This window comes from Neofelis nebulosa, chromosome 17 (genome assembly GCF_028018385.1).
Source record: "Neofelis nebulosa isolate mNeoNeb1 chromosome 17, mNeoNeb1.pri, whole genome shotgun sequence".
In the NCBI taxonomy this organism is placed as follows: domain Eukaryota; kingdom Metazoa; phylum Chordata; class Mammalia; order Carnivora; family Felidae; genus Neofelis; species Neofelis nebulosa.
This window is the reverse complement of record NC_080798.1, coordinates 59204901-59221943: the sequence shown is the minus strand read 5'-3', so window position 1 is coordinate 59221943 and position 17043 is coordinate 59204901. Positions and strand designations below refer to the sequence as shown.

The 17043-nt window shown below is 56.5% G+C and overlaps 1 long non-coding RNA gene across 1 annotated transcript; it reads right to left on the bottom strand.

Moving 5' to 3' along the window:
• Positions 1-303: 303 nt before the first annotated feature.
• Positions 304-16679, bottom strand: LOC131499276 (uncharacterized). Its single transcript, XR_009255788.1, has 6 exons — positions 15966-16679; positions 10615-10741; positions 8592-8704; positions 7821-7871; positions 2007-2121; positions 304-1777 (listed from the first exon to the last, which is right to left on the bottom strand). It is a non-coding gene; the product is annotated as an uncharacterized LOC131499276 (long non-coding RNA).
• Between the last annotated feature and the right edge of the window lie 364 nt (positions 16680-17043).

The window sequence follows — 17043 nt, the reverse complement described above, 5'->3', positions numbered from 1 at the left end:
GGGCACTCGCGGTTGGGGTGAGGGTCTCCGGGTGTGAGTCAGAGGAGCGGACCCCTCCCGGGAGTCATCGGGCTGCCTGCAGCTGAGGTCCGGGCTTTGCTGGCAGTTTGCTGCCCCACAGGTCACTTTGAGGACCAGAGCAATGCTTCTCGCTCCCTGGGGCCCGGAGGCTCCGGTTGTCGCTGTCAAGGCACTGGGGCCACGGCCGTGAGCAGCACGCGCACACACAGAGCCTCGCCCGGCTTACAGCAGGCGGGGGAGAGCTCACGAAGCTGCCATAAATAATTGCCACCAACCAGGTGATTAGAGCAACAACAATTTATTCTCTCCCGGTTTGGGAGGCCCGAAGGCCCCAATTCACGGTGTCACAGGGCCTCGCTCCAAAGGCTGGAGGGGAGGATCCTTCCCGCCTCTTCCAATTCCTAGGGGCCCAGGCGTCCCTCAGCTTGTGACCGAGTCCCTCCTCTTCTGTCCCTGTCCTCCACAGCCTCTCCTCCCCTCTGGTCTAGGGAGAGCATTCAGGATGGTCTCCTCTGCAATTCTTAACCTAATCACATCTGCAAAGACCCTTTCTCCAAACAAGGCCCCATCCACAGGGTGCAGGGATTAGAATGTAGACATACTTTGGGGGACCATCCAGCAGCCCTCCCACCACCGCCACCATGGGTGGTTATAGGGAATGGGGAGCTTGGCGGAGCAGAGGAGGGAGAGAGACCATCCGGGCAGGGAGAGGCGAGGGGAGGCATCGGTGAGGTGCAACGCCATCAGCCCTGTGAAGGAGCAAACCCTGAGGGCGGGGGTCAGGCCCCAGGTGAGGTGCGGCCCTCGGTCCTGTCCTTGGTCCCGCCCTCGGTCCTGTCCCCGCCTCTCACGGCCTCTCAGCCTTCTGCCCAGTTTCGCACTGTGGCTGGTTTTGATTGTCTGCGCTGTGTTTACTCGTCGGATTGATTACCTCGTGTTATATAACCTGGGCCGCCACAAGCCGCCATCTGTATTTTACAACATCCAGAAAGCCCAGGCCGGCCTCAGGTGGTGAGTTGGGAGCCTGGGTCTGTGGGAGGAAGAACCCTCCAGGCGGGGCTGCATAAGCCCCCGGGGGCCCAGGGCCGAAAGGAAGCCCCAGGCCCCTCCCCGCTCAACAGTGATGAATTTCAAGACAGTGACACTGGGCGTTAAACCCAGCGGGACTCTTGCGACAGGGACGCCTGCTGAGTGGCAAAGGGTTAGAGAATCACCCGAGTTGATCCAAAAACAAACACAAAACCCAGACTGATCCCGGGTCCCGCCCAGACCAGTGAGATCAGAACGTCCGGGCGGCCCGGGTAGCAGCATGTCTTAAGGCTCCCGGGGTCTCTTCCTTAAAGGGAGCCCATCGTCTCCCACAAAGGCCTGCTTCTCCCTGGGAGGCAGTCTGCGGAGCTGCTGAGGCGAGGCGGCGCTCACCGGCCACTCTGTGTGTGCTGGAGGTGGAACTCTGGCCACACACCTCGGTGCCCTGGGGACAGCCAGGGCTGGGAGCTCAGGGGGCAGGTGAGGGCGTTGCAGCAGTTAGCAGAGGTGACGTTCTTCAGACGCGCCCGCTCCTGACGGCTCCCGGGGGGCCCTGTCAGTGTTGGCTGTCCTTACCAGGCACCCTGGGCCAGCACAGCACCCGCACGGCACGGTGTCCTGCAAATTCTTGTGAGCGTACAAGACCTGGGTATGAGAAGGGAGGAATGCCGTTGTCCGAGGCGCTCGGCATCCCTGGGGTCTTTCCCTGGCTCCCCGTTTGGGCTTCCTGCTAACAGCAAGGACCAGCTCGAGCCTTTGCCTAAACTAAACAGCCCCCTCTCCAGCTCCCACCCCACGAAAATATACCCGCACAGCCTACACACACAGACACACACACACACACACGCTCATTTTCTTGGCTGTTCACACTTCTCCTTTTACAGGTCCTCCAGTCCTGATCCTAAGACTCCCTTGATTTTGCTCCGGGCCCAAAGCAGAGCACTGAAGGCACACACCTGCTCTTGCTGCAGTGGGTCAGCGGCGGCTGAGGGTCAGTTCAACACTGGGCTCCCACCAAGCTGGGACCCCCAGGGAGGCACAGAAGAGTCAGAGATATGGATGGAGTCCACCCTGCCAGGAGCCAGAAGTGTGATTTAGAGGAAGGAGCCTATGGTCTACATCATGGTACAGAGGAAGGGGCCATGGTCTGTGTAGTCAAGGAGAAGGGGCATGTGGTCTAGAGGTAGACGGTCCGGCTTCAGAACCCAGGCACCGTGTCGTTCACCGGGAGCGTGAACCCGGGCAGTTACTTAACCCTTGCTATGCGTGGCTTCCTCATCTGTAACCTGGGGACGGTGCGAGTGCCTTCCTGTCTGTGGCTGTCGGGAGGACGGGATTAACGTTAATCTTAATAAAGATGGACGGGGGTGCCTGGGTGGCTCGGCTGCTTCGGTGTCCGACTTCGGGTCAGGTCATGATCTCACGGTCCGTGGGTTTGAGCCCCGCGTCCGGCTCTGTGCTGACAGCTCAGAGCCTGGAGCCTGCTTCGGATTCTGTGTTTCCTTCTCTCTCTGCTCCTACCCCGCTCATGCTCTGTCTTACTCTGTCTCTCAAAAATAAATAAATGTTAATAAAAAAAATTTTTAATAAAAATTAAAAAATAATAAAGATGGACAGGTCCAGGAATTTAGTAGATGTTCAGCGAAGCTTTTTCGGGCCCCTGAAGCTGCTTACGGTCTAATAGGAACAGGATGCCCGCGGAGGACCGAGTAAATTGGGGTGAATCTCGGGGAAGGGTCGGGTGGGGATTTCAGACACTCGGTGTCATGGAACCTCAGAGAAATCAGACAGAGCCCCCCTTCTCACCCCAACTGTGGTCAGTGATTCCTTTTCCCTTTACCCACCCTGAAAGCGGAGGTTAATTATTACAATTCCAATATATCGCGTTTATTTTTGAAAATTTACATATTCCTCAACTAACGCCGTTTGTTACAGGAAAATTGGAACATACAGATAAAAAAAAAGAGGAGGCCAAAAACCCACCGTGCTCCACCAGCCGGAGATGACAGTGACCATTTTGGTCGATGTCGATCCAGGTTTTCTTACTTAAAACACAGAAATGGGATCGCCGGCCTTCTCACCCACTCGCCTGGCTTCCGCCCTCCCCCGGTCACTGACCACCACCCCCACCCCCGCCTTGTCCAGGTCACCAGTTAACCTCGAGGTGACGATTCCTGCGGCCACTTGGCTGATTTCACAGCCACCCCGTTGTGATGACACTGCAGTGAGCATCCTTCTGGCTAAAATTTGCATCTTTATATGCAAACAGATTTTTAAGTTCACCCCGTCCCCAAACGTATCAAACCCTAAAGCTGTGGAACGAGCAAGGGCCTACCTGATCCCCACCTCTGCACTGTCTGCCTCCTCGGGAAGCCAGTGCCCAATCAGGACAGACTGGCGATATGGCAGACGGCACCCCCCGCCCCCCCCCCGGGTGGGACTCCCCTTGCCCGGGAAATAGGATGGTTCTAGACACACGCTGCACAGCCGCACGTGGCTCCTGAGCCCTGGCAGCGTGGCTGGTCTGAACTGAGATGTGCTGCCATATTTTGAGGGGTCAGTGCACAGGAGTTTTAAACATCTCCACCTTCCCATTAATTACAGGATAACGTGTTGGGCATACTGGGTGAAGGGATTTTAAAATCAGTTCCGCCTGTTTCTTTCTACATCGTGTTTACCGCGGTCGCTAGAAAATTTTAAATTACGTGTGGGGCTTGAGTTCTATTTGCATTGGACGCCGCTGGCCAAACACGCCCCCTTCTCACATCCGCGAAATTAGTTATGCCTATCAACGAAAGTTGTGTTTGTTTCATTTCACCACCCTGGCAGGTGAAAATTGCTACGTCTTTGTCTTGTAGATAAAAATGGGTCCCTTGGGGCACCCGGGTGGCTCAGTTGGTTAAGCGTCGACTCTTGATTTGCGCTCAGGCCACGATCCCAGGGTTGTGGGACCGAGCCCGGCTCATCGTGGGCCCTGCTTAAGATTCTCTCTCCCCCCACCCTGTCCCCCTCCCCTGCTAGCGCTCTGTCTCTCTCTCTCTCTCTCTCTCTCTCTCTCTCTCTCTCTCTCTCCCTCTCTCTCAGATACAAAGATAAAATTGAAACAAATGTACCCCTTGGAGAGATGTGAGATTTGCCCGAGATCACAGCGTGCTGAAAAGAGCATGCTCTAGAACCGGACCTCCGTGCAAGGCCAGGGCGTGTGCCCCGCGCTCCTTGGAAGCCCACCTGCCTGGACTGCGGGTCCAGACTCCCATCCTGCTCGCTCTGGGCCTGCGAGGCTTTGTGCCACACTCAGCCCTGCGTCCCTGAGGGAGTCTGGACTTCCGGGGGACTCGGCTCTGATCCCGTAGGCCTCAGGGAGCCAGGACAACTGGGGAGAGACAACTGAGCCCTCCCTGCCCTGCAGCCCTGCCCTCCCTTGCCTTCCCCCTGCCCTCCCCTGCCCTGCAGCCCTGCAGCCCTGCCCTCCCTTGCCCTCCCCTGCCCTGCAGCCCTGCAGCACTGCCCTCCCCTTCCCTTCCCTGCCCTCCCCTTCCCTGTCCTGCAGCCCTGCCCTCCCCTGCCCTCCCCTGCCCTGCAGCCCTGCAGCCCTGCCCTCCCCTGCCCTCCCCTGCCCTCCCCTGCCCTGCAGCCCTGCAGCACTGCCCTCCCCTTCCCTTCCCTGTCCTGCAGCCCTGCCCTCCCCTGCCCTCCCCTGCCCTGCAGCCCTGCAGCCCTGCCCTCCCCTGCCCTCCCCTGCCCTGCAGCCCTGCAGCACTGCCCTCCCCTTCCCTTCCCTGCCCTCCCCTTCCCTGTCCTGCAGCCCTGCCCTCCCCTGCCCTCCCCTGCCCTGCAGCCCTGCAGCCCTGCCCTCCCCTGCCCTCCCCTGCCCTGCAGCCCTGCAGCACTGCCCTCCCCTTCCCTTCCCTGTCCTGCAGCCCTGCCCTCCCCTGCCCTCCCCTGCCCTGCAGCCCTGCAGCCCTGCCCTCCCCTGCCCTCCCCTGCCCTGCAGCCCTGCAGCACTGCCCTCCCCTTCCCTTCCCTGTCCTGCAGCCCTGCCCTCCCCTGCCCTCCCCTGCCCTGCAGCCCTGCAGCACTGCCCTCCCCTGCCCTTCCCTGTCCTGCAGCACTGCCCTCCCTCTTCCCTCTCCTTCCCTCTCCTGCCCTCTCCTGCCCTCCCCTGACGCCCTGCAGCCCTGCAGCCCTGCAGCTGCCCCCTCCCCTTCACCACCAAGAAGAACACAGAGCGGAAGGGAGGGTGCCACACTGTCTTGCTGGGTCCTGTTCCCGCTAGGGTGACTGTTGACAGGAACACGTCACCCGAGAAGACAGATGCTGGCCTGGTCCTCAGGCCTCAGTGCCAGAGGCAGCCCTGGGAGGCCTCTTCTCTGTAAATTACTGCATTTATTTAGCCCTTGAAGGTTTTATACGGAGCCTGCTAGGCCACAGAGGTGGGGCATCCGGTCCCCCCTGACGGCCACACCGTCCTCTCTGTCACAGGGACACTGGAACCAGCGTGGCTCAGACCCACCCCCTCTGGCCATCTCTGAATGTATTAGAGGCACTTGTCAGTCGTGCTCAGATGTGGTTCTAATCGTCTGTTTCGCATTATCGATGGCAACGTAGTGAGTTGGTGAAACCGCACAGGCTCGGGGGTCCCTCGGTCGGCCTCTGACGGCCCCCCACGTGCCTCCTGGATGGGACCTCACAGCTCGTCATTACGAGGCGCCACCACACGCCTGGCACGGGGCTGTCGTTTCCTAAGGGAGGAAACTGAGGCGGGAGGGGCGGAGGCATAGCCAGGACGTGGAGGCCTCAGAACGTTAAGGGGGCTGTGGCCTGCCAAGGGTCTCAAATAGACCGCCGGCCAGGTGACAGCACGGGAGTGCCACGCTGGGATTGTTACGTGGACCAAGAAGGCAGGACGGCGCCTCCGGAAGATGCTGTTGGAATAAGCCGTTATCTCTCCCTCTGTACACAGATCGGACCCCCCTGCCCTGCTGATGGGAACGTGGAAGGGGCGGGGCTGTGGAAAACCATCCGACAGCTCCTCAGAAACTTAAATCCGGAGTGTCCGTGAGATCCGCAATCCCACTGCTGCGGACGTAACCCAAAGCTGCAAACAGTTCAAGTGTCCGTCAGTGGGGGACTGGATGGACAGACCGCGGTCCGTCCAGGCAGTGGCCTATCGCCCAGCCGTACGAGCCCCGGGCACGGCAGGCAGCAGCTGGGAACGGTGATGCGGGGGGCAGGGAGACACAAAGGCTGGCAAGCTGTGGGGCTCCACTTCCGTGAAATATCCCAAAGAGGCAAGTGAGGGAGACAGAGGGCCGATGTGCGGTTCCAGGCCGGCCTACGGAGAACGGGGAGTGCGAACGGGCCTGGTGTCTTTGGGGACGACAGAGATGTCCGGGGACCACACAGAGGTGGCGACTGCACGATGCCGTGAATGTGCCGAATGTCATGGGTTCGGACCCTTCAAAGGGTCCATTTCTTGTGTTTGTTTTTTAAAAGGGGCAGGCTCCTTACGGCAAGCTTCTTTCAGCCACAGGGGGTGAGTTTGCAAGCCATCCTTCCCACCTACAATCTCACGAGAAGTCTCTGTGCCCCCGGGCTGGCCTCTCCAGCAAGTTCCCCACAGGCAGCCACGATTGATAGCTGTTCAGAGGGGTGGCCCCTGTCCCCATGCCTCAGCTCTGCAAAGGGAATTGATGCTCTCACAGACGGAGAGCCGGCCTCCCCGTTCCCATAACACCCCGCAGTTGCTGTCTCCCAGTGTGGCAGCTAATGGACCAGATGAAGGTGTTCAGAAGTGAAGTCAGGTGTCTCAGAACCACAGTGGTGACTCCAAGTCCTGGCTCCTTAAATTAGCAAAACCAAAACCCAAAAAACAAAAGAACAAGGCAAAGGTCTGAACACCAAGGTGGAAAGATACAGGCGCTTGCGTGCACAGCTGGGGGACGGGTCCGTGACTTTACAGCCTCTCCACGCGGTGACTCTGTCAGTATACACGCAGGAGCTTAGAAGCGTCCACACCCCCTGAGCTGTGGCTCCTGCACCGGGAAGTTACCGCAGGAAACACACACACACACACACGACTCGCGTCCAAGGATCTGCGTCCACATCCTCGTGTACGAAGGTGCCCGTCCAGCGGCAGCCCCCGTGTCGGTCAGGAGTAGGACGGGCTGCGTGCTGTCTTGGCGTTCCTGCTCACTCTGCGGAAGCATCTTCCTTGTGGTCCACAACAGGGTTCGGTGTTTCAGTTTTAAAATGTGCGTGTTCTGGGGCGCCTGGGCGGCTCCGTCGGTTGGGCGTCCGACTTGGGCTCAGGTCCCGATCTCGCGGTCCGGGGGTTCGAGCCCCGCGTCGGGCTCTGGGCTGACGGCTCGGAGCCTGGAGCCTGTTTCCGATTCTGTGTCTCCCTCTCTCTCTGCTCCTCCCCCACTCGTGCTCTGTCTCTCTCTCTCTCTCTCAAAAATAAATAAACGTTAAAAGACAATTATTTTTAAATATACATGTTCCCCAATGATATTTTAAAGGAACAGAAACATTTCATGATACAGTGGTTATGGGGAAAACAGGATCTAAAATTATATCATTCTAACTGTGTTATACACATATACAGAAACGGAGAGAAAGAGAGAGAAAATACAGCAAAATGCGTAAAGTGGCTAATCCCCGAATGGCAGGGTTATGGATAATCAAGAAATTATTCCTTAAGTGTTTCCCTTTCTTAATCAGCTTTCTATACTGAATGTTTTGTTTTATAATAAACATAAGACACTTACTTTACAATAGGAAGAAATGTGGTGGTTTTCAGATCCCCCACTCGTCAGGAACTGAAACGGCAAATATAAGAAAAGGCGTGAGGGGCAAGTACGTCTAGGATTATCGCTTAAGGGGCTGTTGACACTACGTGATCCCACGCCCAGCTTCCTCCTCCAAGGAGGCAGGTGTGGGGTGTGGAGATCCCTCGGGTTTGGTAAGCTTGCTAGGCGGAGACCGGGTCTCAGACCTGGTGCTGAGGAGAGCGGCCTCCCCTGTGAACCGGAGGAACTGGCGGCCCCCAGTCCCAGCAGGGCTCTGGGGCCCAGGCCCAGAACAGTGGAAGGTGTTAAATGTCTGTTATTCCAAGCGAGCCGAATTAGCAGACTTCAGGGTACTTAAGACCCGTGCCACCCTCCAGAAAGCCCTCCTCCTTCAAGTGCCGCAAAGCAAACCTCTTATTGGCGATGCTCTAACTGTTGAAAGATCACAGGCCCTTTACAGGGCCTGACAAACCCCAGAGACCCCGGAGGGAGGGCGGCAGTGAGACTCCCAGAACGGTCAGGTCAGCGACACAGGCTGGAGGGGCAGGGGGAAGCTTCCCCGGGTAGGAGAGGGAGCACAGCCCCAGCCACCGTGCCGAGACCCCCCTGGACACCAAGGGCTAGACTCTCGACAGGTCTCGGGTTGCCCTGATGTCACCACACCCTGCAGGTCGGGAGCACTGAGCCCAGTTTATAGGTGTTTTTAAAAGGGAGCTCATGTGGCCCCGTGAGGAAGCATCATTCACTCACCCGTCCATTCAAAACTATGTACTAAGGCCGGACGTGACAGGCACTGTTCTCCACGCAGGGGATACAGCAGCGAACGACACGGGCAAATCTCTGACCTCCCGCAACTTGCGTCTCTGGGGGAGCGTAAACAGACCCGCAAACGTCAGGTCATGTTCAGGAAAAGGAGGGCAGGGCGAGGGGTACCGAGTGGAGGGCCATGGGGTCTGAGCAGACACCTCACTTTCCTGGGAGCCCTGCTCCCCTTTGGCCTGAATAACGCGGTCGGCTGTGCTGACGTCACATCCCGGTTGTGACCTCATGCCGAAGCTATGCAGGGCGTCACCCCTGAGGGAAACTGGCCGGAAGGTATACAGGGATCTTCCCAAATTATTCCTTACAACTGTGTGTGCGTCTGTACTGATCCCCAAATTAAAAGTGTTTTAAAAAACAAATAATGATCAACCCGCCCTCCCCCAGTAATAATCATAGCTCCCATCTGTCAAGTGTATGGAGAGACTATAGAGGCTGACGGCCCTCAGCCAGACCTCCTGGGTTCCAATGTCCGCTCCACGCGCGTGGGTAAACTCCTAACTGCTCCGTGCCTCAGTATCTGCATCTGAAAAATGCATCCTAGGTGGTCCCTACCTCCTCTGGTTGGTGCGGGGATGAGCTCTTTCTGGGCCGGCGCCCCACTTGGGCTGTTTGTTTGTTTCTTATTGCTGTGACTCTGCGGAAGGTTCTGGAAGGCTCTGGGCTGGCCCTTTACAAGCATGGATCATTGCCTCACATAATTCTCACAGCCACACTTCAGAGGCAGGAGGAGCCCCCTTTTACAGCCTGGAGATGGGGGGCGGGGGGGTCCCAGAGCTGAGGTCAGGTGGGCAGGGCTTAGAGGGCATAGGGGAGGCTTCTGGGCCCACCGACTAGAGGGGGGCCTGGCCTCTGGGGTCAGAGGCTGCGGGAGGCAGTTTGGCCGGGCCCTGGCTTTGCAGAAGCCACAGCCCCATGGAGAAGCAGGGACAGGGCTGGCTCCCATCTCCTCGTAGGGAGGGGCCGCGTGCCCTCCCACCACTCGCACGGAGGCCGGAGCCGTGTCAGAGGGGCGGGGGTCCGCTGGGCCAGCCGGAGCTCCTGCCTCCTTCCCGAGCCTGCCTCACTCTCTTTCTGTGTCAAGCCCCGAGGTTTGTCTCGGCAAAGAGAGGCTTGGCATTTCCAGAAAGGGTTCTTCCTTCCCTGAGAACAAACAGACCCCAGCCCGTCACCAGCCCCACGGGAGGCCCGACGGAGGAGGAAGGTGGCCGCGCGTTCCTGCCTGTGGAGGGCAGGCTGCGCGTGTGCGGGGCCACCCCAGCTGAGCCCCACCTTGTGGGGCAGCAAACGGAGGCCCTCAGAGGCAAGAGCGCCCCACGGAGAGGAGCAGAGCTGGTGGGGCCGGCCTGCTGCTTTGACACCGTCCGAGAGGCTCTCCGAGATAACATTCCATCTTCCGGCTGTGGCGCCCGCCTCTCTTCCCCGCACTGCCGACGGGGTTCCCACCCCAGCTCTGGCACAAACTACCTGTGTGCTTCAGGGAGGTCACCTCCACTTACCCCATCTGCGAAATGGGCACAAAGTAACACGCGCCCCATAGGGTGTTGCCATGAATGAGGCCGCGTGAGGCTCCCCGACGGTGTCTGGACTTCTCGATACTCTACGCGAAGTGTCATGAAGGAGGCTTGCGATTTACAAGGGGCCAACGGAACATCAGGGTTACTTAGAACAGGTAACTGGGCTGTACGTTCCAGTTCATCAAGATTTACTTTTTTTTTTTCCCAGAAAAATTTAGAATTTTGTTTTTATTTTGTCCTGCTACCTTTACCAAGGAAGAGAGAGCCACGCGAAGATTCGAGAGAGCTTTGTGGAAGTCCCACTCTGGGCTCAGAACCTGCCTGTTCTTTCAGTTTGGACGCTAGGCCCTGGGCCAGGAGTGGGGTGTGCAAGTTAACGAGGGGCCCCTCGGTCGCCCAGATGCCCAGCCCGGTGTGCACGCCGCGGACATCCTTACCGATGCTGCATCCCCAGACCAGGGCTGGCCCACCATCCACACAGCGTCTCCAGCGCGCGAGTTACCAACAGCCAAGCCTCTGCCGTGTCCAGTTAGACAAGAGGAAGCTCACAGAAGAAGTCTGCACCTGGAAGTTTAGGGTCAGGACAGCGGTCTCAGTCCCTGACTATTCACGGAACCCCTGGGAGCCAGTAAAAACATTGGTGGGGACCCCTGCCCAGCTTGAGGCCTCCCCGATCTCTGGGGGTGCAGGCATCCGCACCGTCAAAGCTTTCTAGGGGACCATCAGGGACAGTCAGGGTTGAGAGCCGCCAGGGGGCGGGGTGGGAGGCTTAGGGTGGGAGCAGCAGGGGACGAGCTGCGGCCAGACGGTGAAGGGGAGGGGAGGGCAGGTGGACCCTGCCCCTAGTGGACTTTCCTCCTTCTGCTCCTCACCACACGTCCCTGACCCCACAGCTTTCTTCTCCCCTCCCACCCGGCCCATCCGTCACCCCTCCCCCCGCCGTGTCCCAGGCCGGCCACACGTCCAGTCTTGCAGATGGTGCCTCTCCAGACCCCCGGGCTTCCTGCTTTGATGCTCAGGGGGTGGAGGGGCTGCCACTGCCCTGCTGGGAGCGACGGCCAGGCTCCCCAGCCGCTCTCACTGACCCAGCCGGAGCGGCACGTGGGGTTCTTCCACAGCAGCCCTGCTCCAGTGCTGGCCTCAGTCCCCTGGGCCCCTGCCCGTCCACCCAGAGTCCAGGCCACCCTCTGAGCGCCTCCCCACCAACGCATTCCCAGCTGTCCCGTCCCCTCCGGCCTGACGAGGGCTCCGGAAAGCTGAGCACAGAAGCCGCTGTCGGGCTGCCTGCCGTCCTGCCCTGAGGCTCCGTGGCCGTCGCCGGGGCCACCGTCCCTGCGGGCGGCATGCACAGGTGTCCGCTAAGAAGGGGGCAGCGGCACCTGTCCGGGAACAGGCACGGCAGCCGGGGGTGCCGGACCGCTCCCACGGTCTCGGCACCAAGGCTTTGCTGCCGCATTGCCGGACGTTTTCCTTCACCGCCTACGCTGCTGCCCAGGGTGACTTAGCCGGAAGGGTCAGGCCGTGGGTCTGAGCCGAAAAGTAGACGGCCCGTCTGTCCGTGTTGGGGATAAAGGGAATCAGATTTCCCGAGGAAGGGCCCTGGGCGACATGGGGTTTTTTAGGAAGGGAATCCGTAGGGTCTGACGATGTGCGTGACTACATCTCAGGCAGATGAATCAGACGGGGGCTGTGGGTCCCGGGTGCCCCGTCCGATCCGTGTCCAGTCCATTGACAACGAAAACCTTTAAGTGAATATAAAGATCACTTTGGGGGTGAGGGAAGAAAGACAAGGGGTAACTCCCCCGCCCAGGCACACGTGTCCGCTGGGGCACGGGAGGGACTCAGCCTGCTCTCTGAGGTCCGGCTTCGAGCTGGTTCCGGGTGCGGTCGCTGAGAAGTGCAAAGACTCTCAGCGGGGGGCACGAGCCTCAGCACGTGGCCAGCCCCCACCCTTTTCACAGAAGGAGAAAACGTGGCCCGGAAAGAAAGACGCGCCCTTGGTCACACACACCCAACTCCCCTCCCGACCCTCTGCGGAGACCCCAGACCCGGCTCTGAATTGGCCGGCACACGCACACAGACCCGGCGTCTGTCATGAGCGAGCAAATGTGGGGAAGGGGCGGGATCTTATATTCCCAATGATTTTTTTTTTTCATTTGAACGTAGACATCTGGCGTCCTCTAAATACATCAGAAAAATGTAAATCTTGTAAAACCCATCAGAGAGTGGTTTTAGGTTTGGCGGGAGCACGGGTCAGCGGCTGCCCGCTGCACCGTGCTGGGAAAACGTGGCTGTGCACACGGGTGATCTCGCCCGTGGCCCGTCACCCCCGTCCCCAAGGTGGCCAGGCTACACTTTGTCTGATGCATCCACGTGAAAACGTGGGTCAGCGGCCTCATGCGCATTGTGTTGCATTAACCGTTTTCAACAGCTACCTAAGACCTTTCCTGCTTTCGTTTTAGGACGACGGGGCGGCGGGCAGGGGAGGGGGGCGGGGACCCCAATTCGTGGAGGAACAGCGTGCTTCTGTCTGCAGAACACCAACCCCGGGCACACCAATTAAGCCTCAAGACATGCACCCAGCCAGATTTCTAGTCCCACGTCTAAAACCCTCCTCAAAAGACATTTTCTGTTTGAGACATATTAAACAAGCTTTATTTAATAATGCTCGACTTGACTTATCCAGTTTAAATATTTGCTCTGATCAGCAACCATCTGATCCTGGCCTCCTTCGTTCCTGGCTGAGGAATAATTTCTCCGGGTTATTTTTCTTTGGTGCAGAGTTGATCCCGGAGGCAGGGGAACTGCTCTCGGGTTCCCTCCGCGTCTCTGGTCCGGGCCGTGGGGAGAAACGAACAGCGCCATGAAAAGCCTACGCCGCAGGCCGCTTTTACAAAGCGGACAACTGTGCCGTTGACGGAGGAACGTGTCGTTTAAAAGACTCCCCCTAAGCACATAATTATAAGGAGAGATTTCTCTTCTTAAAGGAGAGCATCAGAATGTAAGGCAATTCCCGAGGAGGTGACCTTTCGGGCGATGTGTTCTGTCCGCCAGCCGCTTCCCCCGTTCAGGGATCTTTATAACCATCGCTTACGCCAGATGCAGGGTCCTCCGTCAAGGGTCGGGGATTCCAGGATAGCACGGAGAAGATTTAACATCTCAATTCGCTATGTTTTAAAGGAGGGAAGGACACTTGGATTTCTACTAACTTTGGGGACCCTCCACAGAAATGTTTCGGTTATTACTGTCGCTGTTTTTCAGATTTTATTGTCAATGTTTAAAACACAAGACTTTTGTTTGTTTGTTTTTTAGGTCTTACCTTTGCACACTGCCTTTGAAAACGGCCACCTTGACGCCCGTGGGCCTGGCCATCCGTAACGACACAGACCTCTGACTGTGCTCCAGATACCAGCCCAGGGTAAGCCGGCCAGCGGCGAGGGCAGTCGGTTATCTGAGTGGCCTCTGCGAAGGGGCTCTGCTCCCATCCCGGGAGGGGTCTTTCTCGGTGAGAGGGACGTTTATGATTGCGGGCCAGCGCCTGGTTTATGGACCCCGGCCGGGTGGGAGGGTGCCGCCCGCCAGCCTGCGGCCTGCGCCGGCCTGAAGTGTTTACCGCCGGGGTGATTTACGCCGTCCAGGTGTTCGTTTGGGAAACATCTCAGCTCTGGGCTGACACGGCGATTGCCCTGCATTTGCAGACTTTGGCATTTTTCTGTTCCTGGTGACCCAGGGCCCAGAGAGACGGTCAAAAAAAAAAAAAAAAAAAAAAAAAAGTACTGAGGCAAAGTGGGTCGTCTCCTGTGATGGTCACACAGGCCGGCCGAGGAAGCCCCAACCCGATGCCCTGCGTCCTGCCCCACGTGGGAAATTTCCCGGCACGGGGTCTGTGCCCCCTCATCAGAGTAGTGCCTTCTTCTGTCCGTTGGTTCTTTGGCCTCTTGGACGCTGCGTAGATGTCGTCCCAGGCTTCCTCTCTGCCCTTTTTAGCCCCCTGGTGCTTGCCAAAGGGCCCCTGAAGCTGTTCTTTTCTTGGGCGAGATTCCGGGACCTTGGGTACGGCAGACACGTTCTGGAGAGCGAGCTGGGGTTGGTGGGGGTTTGCTCTGAGTGGAGCAGCCTCGGCTAGGGTGCTTACACTCGGAGGGACCCACTCGACAGAAGGCTCTGCCGCTTTCCTCGACTTCTGCTCACATTCAGTGCCGGCACGATTGTTAGTGTTTGTCACTGGGTTTGCGCCAGGAGGTCCTAACACCCATCCTGGAGCAGCCGTGATTAAAACATGCCCCAAGCAATCAAAATGGCTTTTTTGTTTGCCAAAAAAATACGCATTTTGTGTTTAATCCGATCCCTCCCATCCTCACTGGAAAGGAGCTTGGACATCGATTACACGTCTATTTTCACACTTACACTCATCTGTTCTCCAGCCACTTCTGATAAGTCTGGTGAAAAAGCAAACAACTGTATTTTTGCCTCATAGAATATTATATCAATGTATATATTGGCGTGGAGGCAGGCAAGGATGCTCGCAGAGGAATTGAGAATGATTCTTTGCCTATGTTTTAATTTTTACAAATACCCTTCTCGCCGATTCAGGGATACTGGGCTGCTTTTAAGAGCTCATTTCAATTTACTATTTCTCTCTCCTTGACAAAAATGTCTCCAGAAGCCACAGTTTTCCTCCTTACACAATCTGCAGACGGAAAACATTGGGTCAAACACAGACGGATAAAGAGTAGGGGCCGTCAGACCCAGGTTTCACAAATGATACAATTCCTTCTGTTTTGAGTCCTACATTTAAAACAGCCTTTTCAGCCAGTGATTCGCACACTCACAAATTCACCAAAAAAGCATTCAAACTTCCCCTGTTTGTGCTCCTTTCTCCCGGATTGTAAATACACGAACCTCCCACCACAGAGAAGTATCATCATTTTGCCACACTAAACGGCCACGTTCTCACCAGCAGTGAGACTGTTTGAAGTGATCAGCCCTGGGGCGAGAAAAAGAAAATTCCAGCCATAAAACAAAAATCTTGATTTCTAAACATCAGGCCGAAATCCTTTCAAGTGACCATGGACTCCCTGGGAAAACGGTTTTTCTCCGTTACCATTTACAGCCTAGTATCGAGAAGCGCCATGGAAAATGTCGTGCGGATTCGAAGAAAAAGGTCGGGTGTTTTAAAAGAACAGCTTTTGCCTTTGCTGCAGATTTCCTAACTGTGTGTCTTTGGAAACCTCTGTCCTGAGTCTAAATAGGATGTCTCCACAGATACACGAAAACGCATGTGACCGCGGTCTGTTGTGAAGAATTGCCTGAGAAAGTTGAATTTTCAAACGCGGACACGTTGGCCATGGCCCCCACAAGCACGGTTTCACTAAACCACCAGATTCGTTTATTTTAACCTCTCCTGGAACCGTCCCCAAAAAGCAGGTGACTCTTGAAAGATTTTGTTTTTTCATTCTCAATTACGAGCGGGATAAAATGAACGTCATTCTATGGAGTCTGAACATTAACATGTAGGGGGGAGTTCGCCAGGATCTGGTAAATGGCTAAACAGATTAGTAGCCTTACTTTTTAACATATAAACATCTGAAACCCGTTTCCTGTTTAAGAAGAAGAAGAAGAAAAAAAAAAAAAAAAAAGTCTAGGTGGATGACCCCGGGTACTTTTTTTTTGATTAACAAATGTGAATTGTACATCATGGTGGAAAAAAAAAATGGCCCACGCTTGGTGGTCTTTCTACAGTCTGTATATGGGAGAGAGAGGAAAAAAATACAAAAATAAACGTTACCTTCTCACTTTCGGGGTGGGCAATGCCATTTCTACAGCGGCGTCCCAGGCTCTGGTAAATGTTAAGGCTGTCACCACAGACAGAATCCCCACGGTCTGTGTGCCTCGATAGAGTCCGAAGAAAAACATTCCCTGCATTCCTGCTGGCTGGTCCTATCTCCAGGCCCCGGGCTCGGCCCTGCAGACCCGTGTCACCCTGTCAAGCGGCGGAGGACACGGCTAATCTAAACCTACGCCTTCCCCCGGCCAGCCCCGGCGGCAGGGCGAGAACCAGGACCGGTTTGCTGTGAATGCGCCACACGCAAAGTCGAGGCTCTCCCTCGAGGGCAGAGCGGCAGCTGCAATTTGTTGAGCTGAGAAGGGCTTAGAGGTTCTGGCACATTCTGACAAGATAGATTTTATAGGGTTTGCGCTCAAACTTGATATTGGAAGTTGGGATTCCAGTTTTATGTCTCGAACGATAACAATAGCAGCTGGGACCTTTAAGAAATGCGTTGTATCCCTTGTATTGAAGAGTTACATAATAAAAGCTATTTATGTCAAACCCCTTATAAGGGAAAGATTTAGCCCGAATGTCAATATAACATATAATACTTTGTATATTCAGATAGGGAGGAGATCCACATCAGCACCGCAAATAATTTTTGGCCTGGAGTACCTGATACGTGGGGCCTTTAAGATTTTAAAGGAAGCATCTCTTTGCTTTAACTCCTAAATTCACTGAGTGGCGTTTTGGGGGGGGGGGGGGAGATGGGGGGGGAAGCGGGGGAGGGATACTATGATACTATTTCTCTTAAAAAAAGAAAACAAGTGCTGATGAACCCTTATTTGTTGTTCCACGTCCTTCTGGTGGACAGACACAAAGGCACGCGAACGCGCTGTTGTTTGCTTTGACTGTGACGATTTCCACGGCCTGTAACGCAGGCACTCGCTGGCCCGCGTGCTGATGCCTCCCTGCTTGTCTGGAGGCGGCCGTCGCTTTGGGCAGTGCCCGGCGGCCAGAACGTGTTCGTTCCGACGAGCGGACGGTCAGCCGCTCAGGAGAATCTCCTCCGGGGGCTGCAACCAGACCCGGCAGC